Source organism: Equus asinus, chromosome 6, assembly GCF_041296235.1.
Source record: "Equus asinus isolate D_3611 breed Donkey chromosome 6, EquAss-T2T_v2, whole genome shotgun sequence".
In the NCBI taxonomy this organism is placed as follows: domain Eukaryota; kingdom Metazoa; phylum Chordata; class Mammalia; order Perissodactyla; family Equidae; genus Equus; species Equus asinus.
This window is the reverse complement of record NC_091795.1, coordinates 19,615,754-19,628,054: the sequence shown is the minus strand read 5'-3', so window position 1 is coordinate 19,628,054 and position 12,301 is coordinate 19,615,754. Positions and strand designations below refer to the sequence as shown.

General features: G+C 46.5%; 1 long non-coding RNA gene across 1 annotated transcript in view; it reads left to right on the top strand.

Annotated features, from left to right (window-relative positions):
• The window catches only part of LOC106838541 (uncharacterized), a 304,473-nt gene that overhangs the window by 184,867 nt on the left and 107,305 nt on the right, over positions 1 to 12,301 (top strand). Inside the window, exon 5 of the long non-coding RNA XR_011503880.1 lies at positions 4,696 to 4,750. This is a non-coding gene — a long non-coding RNA (uncharacterized lncRNA). The remainder of the gene's footprint in view (positions 1 to 4,695; positions 4,751 to 12,301) is intronic.

Genomic DNA, 12,301 nt, shown 5'->3' with positions numbered 1-12,301 from the left:
ACGGTGCAGAGAAAGAAAAGGGATTTAAAAGGCAGATCTGAGAACTCTGACCGCGCTGAATGAAGCCTGGTCTTTGGCCTCTGAGACTGGCCCAGGACCAGTGGGAGGGGGCTCATTTGCATAACACAAGACCAGGTGGAGGAGCATCTACCGCTGGCCTCGTGATTGGGCCGGGGTCCTGAAACAAACACTTTCCTCCAATCCTTGGGAGCTGTTTCTAAAGGCAGGAAATGTGTCCAGTCTTAGAAATACAGACCCATAAAAGGCTAGAAGGATAACATGCTTCCTTTAAGTACTTAAGACACCCCTTGACTGAGTTACCTGGAAGGTGGCCTCTGGAAAACACCTTGTTGATTTACACTCAAGGATGAAGGAAGGAAGAAGGATTCTTTTATTGTTTTATCCATAATCCCTCAGATTCATTCGGAGAGCATCTTAAGAAATATTTTGAACCCAAGCCTTTTTACTTAGTGTGAAGACCATAGCCCGGGAGGCTGGCAATATGAACCCCACTTTGCAGCTGAGGTGACTAAAGGAGGTGAGCTGCCCAGCCTGGCAGGGTGGGATTCTGCTTCCCCCAGGCCATGTACTGCAGCCACCATTGCTGGTTCCCCCCCATGCTGGATGCAATTTCTTTGATTAGTGTCTCTGGGGCAGGAGGCAAATTCATTGCACCGAAAAGGGGAAACGGAAATGCAAGAGGAGAACCTGAGTGGAAGGAGGTTGGGCTGGGAGATGCAGGGAAGTCCTTGCCGAGGTGCTAAGGTTGGGGAAGAGCTGGGCGGCAACAGGAGAGGCGAGACCCGGTGTGGTATGTGGTGCCCGGCTCGGTCAGGACTGAAACCCTTGTTAGCAAAAGAAACCTGCACAGTCCTGGAGGACTTCCAGAAGCTTCCTCCCCCACAACCTGGCACAGAGCCCTGCCTCCCCTCCGCCCCGCCCCCTGTCTCTCTCTTTGGCAAGACTCTCCTGTCATCAGCTCCTCTGTACCGCGGGTCCCTCTTGGCACGAGAGACTGTAAGTGAACCCAGCAGCCACACAGGATTCTAGGAATGATTCCCTTCCAGTTTCCTGAACTGGTTTTCAAAATCACTTCAGAAGGGCCTTTAAAAATCACACCGCACACCATCAGGAGGTCTGCTCAACATAAACTCCACGACCAAAGGGCTCCAGGCAGGAACGGTTTTGACAATTTTGATAGACTGCATATCAGGTTAGGTTTTCTGAGGTCCCTAAGCCTGTCTGGAGATAGAGCATCCGTGTGGCGGGGCCTGCCCAGGAGGAGGCCTCCGTTCTGTGGGCAGTTGCCGGGCCGGTGGACACGCAGACCCACGCTCAGCGTTTCTGACTCTGTGCTCTTCCCTCGGCCCCGGCCATTGCAAACTCTGGGCCCAAATGGTAACTCTGAGGTACAGCGATCCCCAGACTCAATTCTAGAAAAGTGTAAACTTCCATTTCTACTAGTGATCTGAATATAGGCTTTAACCTCATAAAATTTATAAAACTTAACAAAAACTCATAAAAGTTTTATCATGTTAATGCCTTGAACTTTTATTTTAAAAAGTAAAAGGGGTTAACTTGGCCAACATTATAGCTAACGAGGAAGATCGTTTGGAGCGGAAGGCCAGAAGGAAGGCAGCCATGAGGCTGCATGTTGACGAGGGGGCAGCAAAGGCCCTGAGGGGGAGCGTGGCCTGACTCTCCAGCAAGGAAGCGAGCCAACAATTCCATATCTGTTTGTTGGCAGAGTTTTTCATGTTACCTGGTGTAATTTTCTAAACTCAGGGCTACAGATAGGATCCTATCCATTTTGCAGACTCGAAAATTTCGCAGGTGAAGGGACTCACTCAAGATGACACAACAGTAAGGGGCAGAGTGAGGATTCTTGCCCACGTCTTCTGATCCCACCTCCTGTTGTTCGTTTTGCCACGCTGTGCCCTCAGGGAACAGCAGTCCTCCTCCTGGAATGATTACATGAGGAAAACAATAACACCATACTGTACTTTTGTGGGGCCTGGTCTTCATATTCAAGGGCGTTTTAACCCTAAAGGAAGAGGCAGTTTTTGGTCCACTCCCATGTCAGGATCTGGGTAGCGTCTTAAAGTTTCCATTTCATCTCTAGATCTGTCATTAACTCCACAGTCAGTGAGTGGATTTTCCATTTTAATTATTTTTCTGAAGCAACGGGGGCTCTTTGCTTTTTATGTCAAGACAAGTTCTAAAAATCCTCAGGGGGAGAAGGAGGGTTGGTGGGAAAAGCTATCAAGAGTGGGAGAAGGATGGACCGTTGACCTGTCGAGCCTGGGAGCGTGCACCCCTAACCATGCGAGTGAGGTGCAGAGTCCATGTCCCCCCCGTAACCATGGAGTTTTCTGCACATATGGAACTGAAAGGAGGGGCACAGGAGTAACATGGCTTCTGGATGCTGTGTGGGGTTTGAAATTGTAACCTCCAGGGGTGACCGGGGCAGATAGGAATGGTGAGCTCTTGCAGTCTAAGAGCCATGTTTTCAAGGTCCTGGTTGAGACAGAGTTGGTTTTCTGCCGTGTGTTCCCCTTGCAGAAAGGGCTGTAACTTTTCCCGCTGGTGGATGTTTCCCTCTGGGGAGCCTGGCCAATGAAAGGTCACGCAGAAAACCGTCACTCTCAGACACGCCAGAAAATCAGGGCAGACAAATGCCCTAGTTTTCCTAGGAGCAGACTGTGTAAACCATAGGAGGGTGCTTCTGATGTTAATCTTTGGCAAAATTCTCAAATGAGTGAGCAAATAGTGACTGGAGATAAAGTAAGACTTTGTTCAAAGATCAACCTCTGGACTGACTCAGGTTACCCTCCACTCCCCACCTGGCCGGCCGGGAGGAGACTCAAAAGCAAGCAGCAAACAGTAAACTTTTCCAGGAATTAGGGAAGAAGAAGTTTGTGATGCCCTGCAGCAAAAACAATCTCAAAATTCCCCTGAAGAGAGACCCAGGGGATCTGGGGCCAAGGTAGCCTTTCCCGTGGAGGGAGGGATCATTAGCAAATGTGCTGGGGCAACTGGCTATCCACTGAAGAAAGACGAAAGTATTAAGAGAAAATATAGGACAATACGTTCATGATCTTGGAGTCAGACGAGGCCTCAAGCAAGACACAGATCACAGAGGCAAACAGAGAAAGAGTGATGTCAGCCTTCATCAAAATGCGAAACTTCTAACTCTAAATCAGATATCGCTAGAAGCTGAGATAAAAGACAAGCAAGAGAGTGGGAGAAGATATCTGAAACATATTATATATGTGCGTGTGTGTGTATGTTTGTACGTATATACATTTACACACCCAGCTACATATATACAGCAGTGCATGCACGTACACACAAATTCTGGATTATTATCCAGGCTCTATCAAGAACTCCTTCAATCTGTGAGAAAGAAGACCAAGACCAGCAACCCATAGAAAAATGGATAAAGGAGATGACCAACCAGTTCATAGAAAGCACAACTAGAAAGTGGGACGGTCAGAAGGACCGTTGCTTTGTCTCTATGGTGCAAACTATTTCCAATGAGAGCTTATTCCTACATAAATTTTATAAAGAAAAATAAAGAAAACATTACCTGAACATGAAACCCAAGCAATGCGATTTATTGGTTTGCCAACACATAGGACGGGAGCTCTTGGCCTATGAAGTTTGAGCCCTTTTTTGTGAAAGCTGAACAACCACAGGGCAGCAGGGGCAGAGGCCACAGGGACGGGGCAGGGAGGCTGTGGGTAGCCGGGGCCTGGGCCAGAGCTGGGAGGCCCGGCCCCGAGTGGTTCTGTGCCTGAACGCCTGCGCGGGCCCCAGCTGTGCCCACGGCCCTGGGGAGGACAGACTCCAAATTTAAGTCCTTCTGACCATCTTTCTACCATAATGCTACATTATATATATGCAAGACCTGAAAGGACTGAAAATAATTTTATTCCCCCTTCCGAGGTACCATTTTAAAACCACAGTTGATTTATCAATGCTGGAGTTCCATTTAGAAAAAGCCTGCAATGAGTCGGGTGTCCTCAGTTTTCAGACCAAAAACAAAGCATCAGCCGTAATCTTTGTCTCGCCCTCTTTCTCTCTCTTTGATTTGCTTTCTTTTTTCCATTCACCCATTCATTTGTTCTTTAAAAGGGTTATGTGCACTTTGCGAGCGCCATGCGCTGTGCTTCCTTCCAGGAGACAAAGCCACCCCGTCCCCAACCTCAGGGCTTGGCGAATGGGAGGGTCCCAGCGCGGGATGTTAGGGACATTGGAAGGATGGCGTTGGTGGATGCTGTGGTCTTCCTAGAGGGGTTGCTGAGCCGCCCTAGCAGCCCCCAGAGCAGCTGTCTACACTGTGTGGGCCTGGGGGCCCAGATTTACTCTAGCAAAAGGCAAACTCTGATCCCTTCCCAATCGAGGTAACTTTAAAGGCTTCCAGGATTCTTGGGAAGGAAAAGGGCATCGTCTGAGCTCCTGCTCTGTGCTGGGACCACGCTAGGACGGGCCACAGATGCTATTTCATTTAAATTGGGCATGTATCTCCTCCAACAGTGTAGTGTTTCATTATTGAATATCGAAACGGCCGTTTCCCTTCGACCACGGACGCGTGGGGTCTCTCTCATGCCCAGTCACACTGACGAGTTAGGGAGCGGCCAGATCCAGTGACTGAGAGCGACTGTCGTTCTTTTTTTCTTTTGAAATGAACAGATATGGAATTTCGTCCGCTTCTCAGAAGAGTGCGTGCCTCCACCCCACACTTGTGGTAAGTGTTATTATTCCTTTTTTAAAAAGCCTTTAGGACATATTAAGCCTTCAGCTTATGTTATGGGTTAAATCCTGGTGGTCCGGCCAGCATCTGGCCTAAGGAGATGTGATGCTGTCCATCTCCCGGGCTCCCATCTCGTTCCCAGCCACCCCCTTGACACACTCCCTCTCCCTGTGTCTCGAGGGCTCTGTGAGAGAGACACAGTTCATGTCTTATAATGAAGCACCTACTACAGGAGATGAGCCCACATGAGAACACAGTCCTGTCAACCCCTGAAGCCTGGAAGCAGGGACACGCCAGCAACGCTCAGCATGTGCCATTAAGCAGCAGCGTACTTCCCGGTGTGGAGGCCACCTTTGTCATCGGTTTCAAAGTTACTAGGAGTGAGCTTATGTGCTGCTTGGAAAAAAAATATGAATCACATTCAAAATCCAATTTGGGCCTCGCCTCATGTCTAAAAATAGAAATGTGTGGATCTTAGCCTCTCCTTCTTTTTTCCCGCATATAAGAGCTGGGCTCCTGGGCACTGTGTTGTCAATAATGCGTGGTAGTTGCCTCACCTGTAACAGATGACTCCCCTGGTCTCTGGAGCATGAGGACCCCGGATGGATGGGGAACAGAGCAGAGCTCTGATGGATCCTGGACTCCCCTGCTGTGGAGGGTGTCAGTTTAGTCTCCCTGTCTTCTCCCGAGGTCCCTTTAGTCTCTGAGTTCAAACCGACCCCTCCCCTGCACTCCCTGAGCTGCTCTCACAAGCTGGGGTCTGTCTCTCCTTGATCTTCAGAGCACTGTCTCTTTGGTTCTCAATAATCCAAGACTTTCCAATCAGTAGTAGCACTGACCCATCGTCTTCCTCATCCACCCAAAACTTCCGGATCCTGTCCCTGCTCCCCTCTGATCCATTGCCCCGCCACAGGGGTACACAACAGTGTGTGCTACGTACTCTGCCTTGTGCCAAGTGAGGGGTCCACAGGGTGGGAGGGCAGCTGGGGCCAGGATGGACTGGGGAGGGCGTCCAAGGAGAAAAGGCCAAAGAGAGCGGGAGCTCAAGGAAGGCGTCTCAGGGAAGCTGGGTGACGCTGGGGCCTGACAGAAGCAGAAATTTAGCAGAAGCAGAAGGCTGAGAGGGTGTGTTCTGAATAGGAGAGCCCCGGGCAGGACTGGGATGTGATGCTTGGAGGTGCGGGAGCTGGGCAAGGCAGGGCAGCGGTAAGAAAAGGCCTGGGAAAGAACACAGGAGGATCTGCAGGGGGTGGGGGGCCTCGAAGGCTGAACTGGGGCTTGGACCCTCCCCAGTGGGCAGTGGGGGCCTCTGAGGCCTTGAGCAGGAATCCCTCTGGTTGTAATCTGTGATTATTTTTTCTTCCGTCTTTGGGAATAAAAATTGCATCGTCAACTTCTCCTCTATAAAAAGCTTCGTCATGTTCTTTAAGCATACGGACCATCCTCCTTTGCCTGGCCTTAATTATCTGCTGGCTTTTCTGTGAAAGCTTAGTTTCTCGCCCTCACCACCGTTCCGGGTGGCCTCTCCTGGGGTCCAGGCCACCAGTCCTGTTTCAGCCAAAGTTTGGGGATGGAGTTGGGGCGTGTCCGCTGGCGTGCATTTTCCCCAGCTGAGCTCAGGATCCTCCAGCTCAGGGGGGCAGGGTTGGTGCCCATGGGCGGGGGGCGGGGACGGACCAGGACCCTGAGAGCTTTCTGCTTTCCCCTCTATTGGCTCCCGATCCCCTACAGTATGCACTTAACACTTCAGAACAAACAATAACAGCTTGTTAAATTTTTATTTCAAACACAGCTTGAATTTCACCCCATCTTCACGTTACCCTGGGGGATCAATTCCCCTGAACCTAAAGCTGGATGGTCAGAACTGAGAAATGCCCCACCTCTGAACCCAGGCCCGTTTATTTTGTGACTACCGTCTCTGCTCCTTAATGTCTGGTTTTCTGTTTGGGAGTCTCCCAGGGTGATGGTGCCACCAGATAAAAGTTGTAATGAGAGAGGGGGGGCAGGCGGCGAGGGAGGGAGGGGCCCGGAGAGTAAATAGAGCTTCTCCAATCCGATGTCTAGACGGTGGGCGGCACGCAGTAGGTCTGCAGCGGGGCTCCCACTGCCCATGAATGCTCTCTATTCATGAGTCGGGGCTTTTGTTTCAGTCTGGGCTGCAAGCTGAAGAGCAGAGAACTGGCTGAACTGGTCTGGCTACTCAGGAGTGGTGAGCGCGTCCCCCAGGGCCAGGACTCAGGTGATGAAGTCATCGATATTTTCAGGGCAGCCTTAATCTGTGATTAACTTTTATCTCTGCTGTAAAATAACAGCCTCCTTTTCGGCCTGGTAACAATAAGTAAAACTGGCCGCCTGGAGGGAGCTGTTTCATGCTGGGCTCCCACCGCGGGCAGCTGGGAACAGAGGCAGCCTTGAGAAAGCTGGTGGGTGGTCCTGGGGAGAGCCCCAGTGAGGGCCCCCCCCCCCACCACCGTGAGAGGTGGGGGGTGGTGCTCCCAGCTCTGGCCCTTGTTATTCCAACCAGCCCAGCTGTCCTGACTTCAATCTCAGCCTACCCACAGCAGAACGGCACTTTCTCCTATTTTCTATCCATGTTTAAGGCCTCATCACTGACCGGGAAGTCTTGATAGAACCATCTAGTAATTTTTCAGTCCTGCCTCATGCTACCCTGTATTGAATCCCGCAGTGAGCACAGCTGGTCCCACCTCGGAAGGCCTCCATCCTCCCTCTCTGCTCTGTGCTCGCACCTTTGCAGCAGTTTTAAAATTTCTCAGCCCACATGAAGTCTCAGACCATGGCAGCCAGAGTTATTCTTCTAAAAGACACATTTGTGTGGTCACTCCTCTGATTAAAGTTCCTGCTGCAGGATGCTTGAGCCTGGCGCTCCAGGTTCTTCGTAGTCTGGCTGTTCTCAAACTCAAGACAGTGGGGAATGTGACAGGTGAATCAGGCAGGGGAAACCCAGGGTTCTCTTGGTCTATATTTTGTTTGTTTACTCAATTTTGATGGAGACAAACATACTAGAAATAGTTTACTTTCCTTTTCACTGTCATGGTAGAACAACGCAGCAAGCACGATGTGACCATTTACACATGGCCTCACTGTGGGGGTGTAGTAGGGAGTGGTGGGGACCAGAACGAGGACAGAGCAAGGCCAGCAAGGGGACCAGTGAGCACATTTTAAGGAGGCACTCACTCTCAGGGCCCTGCAAGTATAGGGTTGGCATCCGAAAGTGAGTGCCTCCTTAAATTTTGCTCCCTGGGCCTCTCTTACCTCCCCTAGTCCAGCCCTGGTGAGGACAGTGGTGAAATGGAGTGGGGACTCACTCAATGGCCAGCTGCTAATCAGCTTCAGCCGACTGTTGCCAAAAGGCGACACTGTGGCTCATGCTGCCGGCAGGCACAGAGCGGTGCTCAGTAATAGCAAGTGACAAAATAGACTTTAGAAAGAAAATTATGGAGTCAGGATGAGTCTTGAGTTAGCATCATTGTTTATTCAAGGAATAATTGCTCGGGGCCAGTGGCTCAGTCACTGTCAGCACAGGGAGTACTGGCAGCTTCGAGACAGTAGGCTCCCCCGTATGCCAGGCGTGGTTCCCTCGTGATTACAGGACCCCCGACAAAATCTTTTCCACAGAGCTTCACCCTGTTGCTCATTAGGTAACAGAGTAATAGAAAGGCAGGAAAGAATAAAAAAAGAAATTCTTTAAAAAACACACAAAACACACAATGGCAAAATAATAGTATGTTGAAATATATCAGTAATTACAGCAGATGTAAATAGGCTTAAACTCACCTACTCCGAGAGGGAAATTATTGGATTGGATTTCTAAAAAAGGCAGCTATATCATGCTTCCAAGAGACAATCTAAGACAAAACCACCGAAAGGCTAAAAATAGAGGGATGGGAAAATATACACTATGTCAATGCTGGCAATGACAGACACACTGTAATATAAGGAGAGAAACCACATGGTGATTAAGGCACCACGCCACTCAGCAGCAGTCCCCGTGCTACAGGTGTACACACCTCACACGTGCACACTCACAATACAGTGAGCAGATCGACAATATCACAGGCAAAGATTCTGTCTCATGTAACTCTATCAGAAATTGATAAAACAAGCAATTGAAAAAATATTAAGATATCAAACGTTTAGAAAACAAAAGTAGGAAGCATTATCTAATGGCTGTGTGTGTGTGTGTGTGTGTGCGTGTGTGAGTGTAAAACTCTACAAACAAAGATAGTCATCATCCGTTTTGGAAATACACAGATCATTTAAAAATTTGACCACATACTCGGCCACAAAGAAGGACACAACAAATGTCTAGAATTCACCAAAATCACACAGATCATATTCGCTAAGCACAACCCAGTTAAACCAGAAATACATAATTAAAAGAATCTCAAACTCGTGTTTGAGAACTCGAATGACTCATAGGTTAAAGAGACAATTACAACTGAAATTTCTTTGGAATAGATTGATAATTAAAGAATTACATATAAACATTATGGATGGTAACTAAAAGAATATTTAGACGTGAATTTGAAGCCTTAAATGAATTAATTTTTAAAATATGAGCGATTTAAAGTGAATGAGCTGAGTGTTCAAAATAGGAATTATAGGGAACAGCCTTAACATGATCAAAGGTGCCCACCACATATGTACTGTGAACGTTGTAATTAATGGTGAAGCTTTGGAAGCATGCCCGTCAACATCAGGAACGTACAAGGATGTCCATTTTCAATGCGTCAGCACCCTGGATGCCATTCTGAAGACAATAAAACAAGCAGAAGAAATAAAAAGAATAAGAATTGACCAAAAAAGAAGCAGAAATATCCATATTTGTAGGAAATATGATGATCCACACAGGAAATTCAAGAGAATTTTCAAATAAACTATTCAAATGAAAGACAGTCCAGCAAATATGCTAGAGGTAATATCCACATGCAAACATTAGTAACATTTTATGTGTTAGTTAAACTGATTAGGAAACGTGTAACAGGAGAAAAGACCTCATTGACTCTAGCAGCTAAAGCAGTGACATATCTCCTCATACATTTAGCAAACAATGCGCAAGTTGTTTGGGTTTTGGGGAGCTTTTTTCTTTGGAGAAATCTTTTATTTTTTTTATTTTTCCTTTTTCTCCCCAAAGCCCCCCAGTACATAGTTGTATATTTTTAGTTGCGGGTCCTTCTAGTTGTGGCGTGTGGGACGCCGCCTCAACATGACCTGATGAGTGGTGCCATGTCTGCGCCCAGGAGTCGAGCCAGTGAAACCCTGGGCTGCCAATGCAGAGTGTGCGAACTTCACCACTCCGCCACAGGGCCGGCCCCTGGAGAAATCTTTGAAATACTGCTAAAGGGCATGAAAAAAATATGAATAACTAGAGTGATTTACCACATTCTTGAATGTAAAACTAGACTTTAACAAAGTTATCAATTATCCCCTAATTATTCTCTAAATTCAAACAATTTCATCCAAAACCTCAAAAGGAAATTTTTGTGAAATTCAACAGGCTGATAACCGTCAAGACTAATTATAAAGTCATAATAATTAAGATAGTGAAATATTGGTACAGAGATAACAAATAGATCAATAGAAAGATAGAGAACTCAGAAACTGCCCTACGCATGTGGAAATTTGATATGTTACAGAAGGGTCATTACAGATTAGTTAAAAAAAGGAAGGAGTGGGCTCATTCAATAAATAACTTGGGAATAGTAGGTTATCCATATAAGAATAAATTAGATACATCACAACACATGCAAAAATATATCCTTTGTTTATTAAATACCTAAGTGTAAAAAGCAACTACTCTAAACAATTTAGAAGAAAATATAGAAGACTATCTTTATGAACTCAGAGGAAGAAATTACTTTTTCAAACTAGATACAAAAAGACAAACCTTAATGCAAAAATTAATAGACTACTTAATGTAATAAATAGGATTACATTAAATTTTTCAAAAAAATATCGTCCATAAAAAAGGTTAAATATGAAGCCAGACACAGATATTTGCATACAGCCACATATGTAACTGACAAAGGTCAGAATCCAGGACATATAAACACCTACAAATCAATGAGAAAAAACAAATAACCCAATGAAAAAAACAGGCAAAAGATGTGAACAACTCATGGATGAGGCAATTCAAATGTCAAATGAACATTTGATTTGATGGTCAAACTCATTAGTAATCAGAGAAATGCAAACTCACACAACAAAGAGATAACATCTCTGTGTTAGCCAGAGTTCTCCAAAGAAACAGAACCAATAGGATGTGCATATCTATGGGAAGAAACTTCTTTTAAGAAATTGGCTCATGTGATTATGGAGGCTGGCAAGTCCTAAATCTGCAGGGTGGCCTGGCAGGCTGGAGACCTAGGGAGGAGCTGATGTTACAGTTCAAGTCTGAAGAGTGGATGTTGCAGATGAAGTCTGAAAAGCAGATTGCTGGAGAATTCCTTCTTCCTTGAGGAAGTCAGCTTTTTGTTCTCTTCAGGACATCAACTGATTGGATGAGGCCCACCCATGTTAGGGAAAGCAATCTGCTTTACTCAAAGTCCACCATTGTAAATGTAAATCTCCTCCAGAAACACCCTCCCAGAAACGTCCAGAATTGGCCCAGCCAAGCTCACATGTAAGATTAACCATCACAACCTCTAATGCATCAGATTGGCCTAAATGTACATCTGCCAGTACCAAGTGTTGACACGAACACAGAGCACCAGGAACTCACACTGTGCTGATAATGTAGTGTGGGGCTGTCCCTCTGGAGGGTGGGGATCCGCACTGGAGAAACTCACACACATTGCATAAATATTCACTGCAGCCTTGTCTGTAGCAGTGAAAAGTTGAACAGAAACTGGAAAACTATCCATAGGAAATAGATAAATTAATTGTGATACTTTCATATAATAAAATATTATACAGCAGTTAAAATAAATGAGTTAGAGTAACATGGATCTGCATGAATACATGTAAAACAATGGTAAGCGACAAAACCTAGTGTCAGAAGGATATATACAGCAGGGTAGATTTCCATAAAACGTAAAAGCATACAAAACTTAAAAACATGCAAAAAGCTGGTGACAGCTGGCCCCATTGCTGAATGGTTAAGTTTGTGCACTCTGCTTCGGAGGCCCAGGGTTTCCCTGGTTCAGATCCTGGGTGAGGACCTAGCACTGCTCATCAGGCCACACTGAGTGGCGTCCCACATAGCAGAACCAGAAGGACCTACAACTAGAATACACAGCTATGTACTGGGGGGCTTTGAGGAGAAGAAGAAGAAAAAAAAGAACATTGGCAACAGAGGTTAGCTCAGAGCCAATCTTAAAAAGAAAAAATTAAACCATATGAAACCATACTCTGTTATTTATGGAAGAACACCGTAAGAAAGTCTACAAACTGTGCTCGGGATTCATACACGGTAAATTCAAGGTTGTGGTGTCTCTGAGTAGTAGGGGTGGGGAATGAGGTCAAGGAGGCCCTCAGCTGTGTCTGTAATGTTTTTGAACTATTTTTTCTAAGTCCTGAAACAAA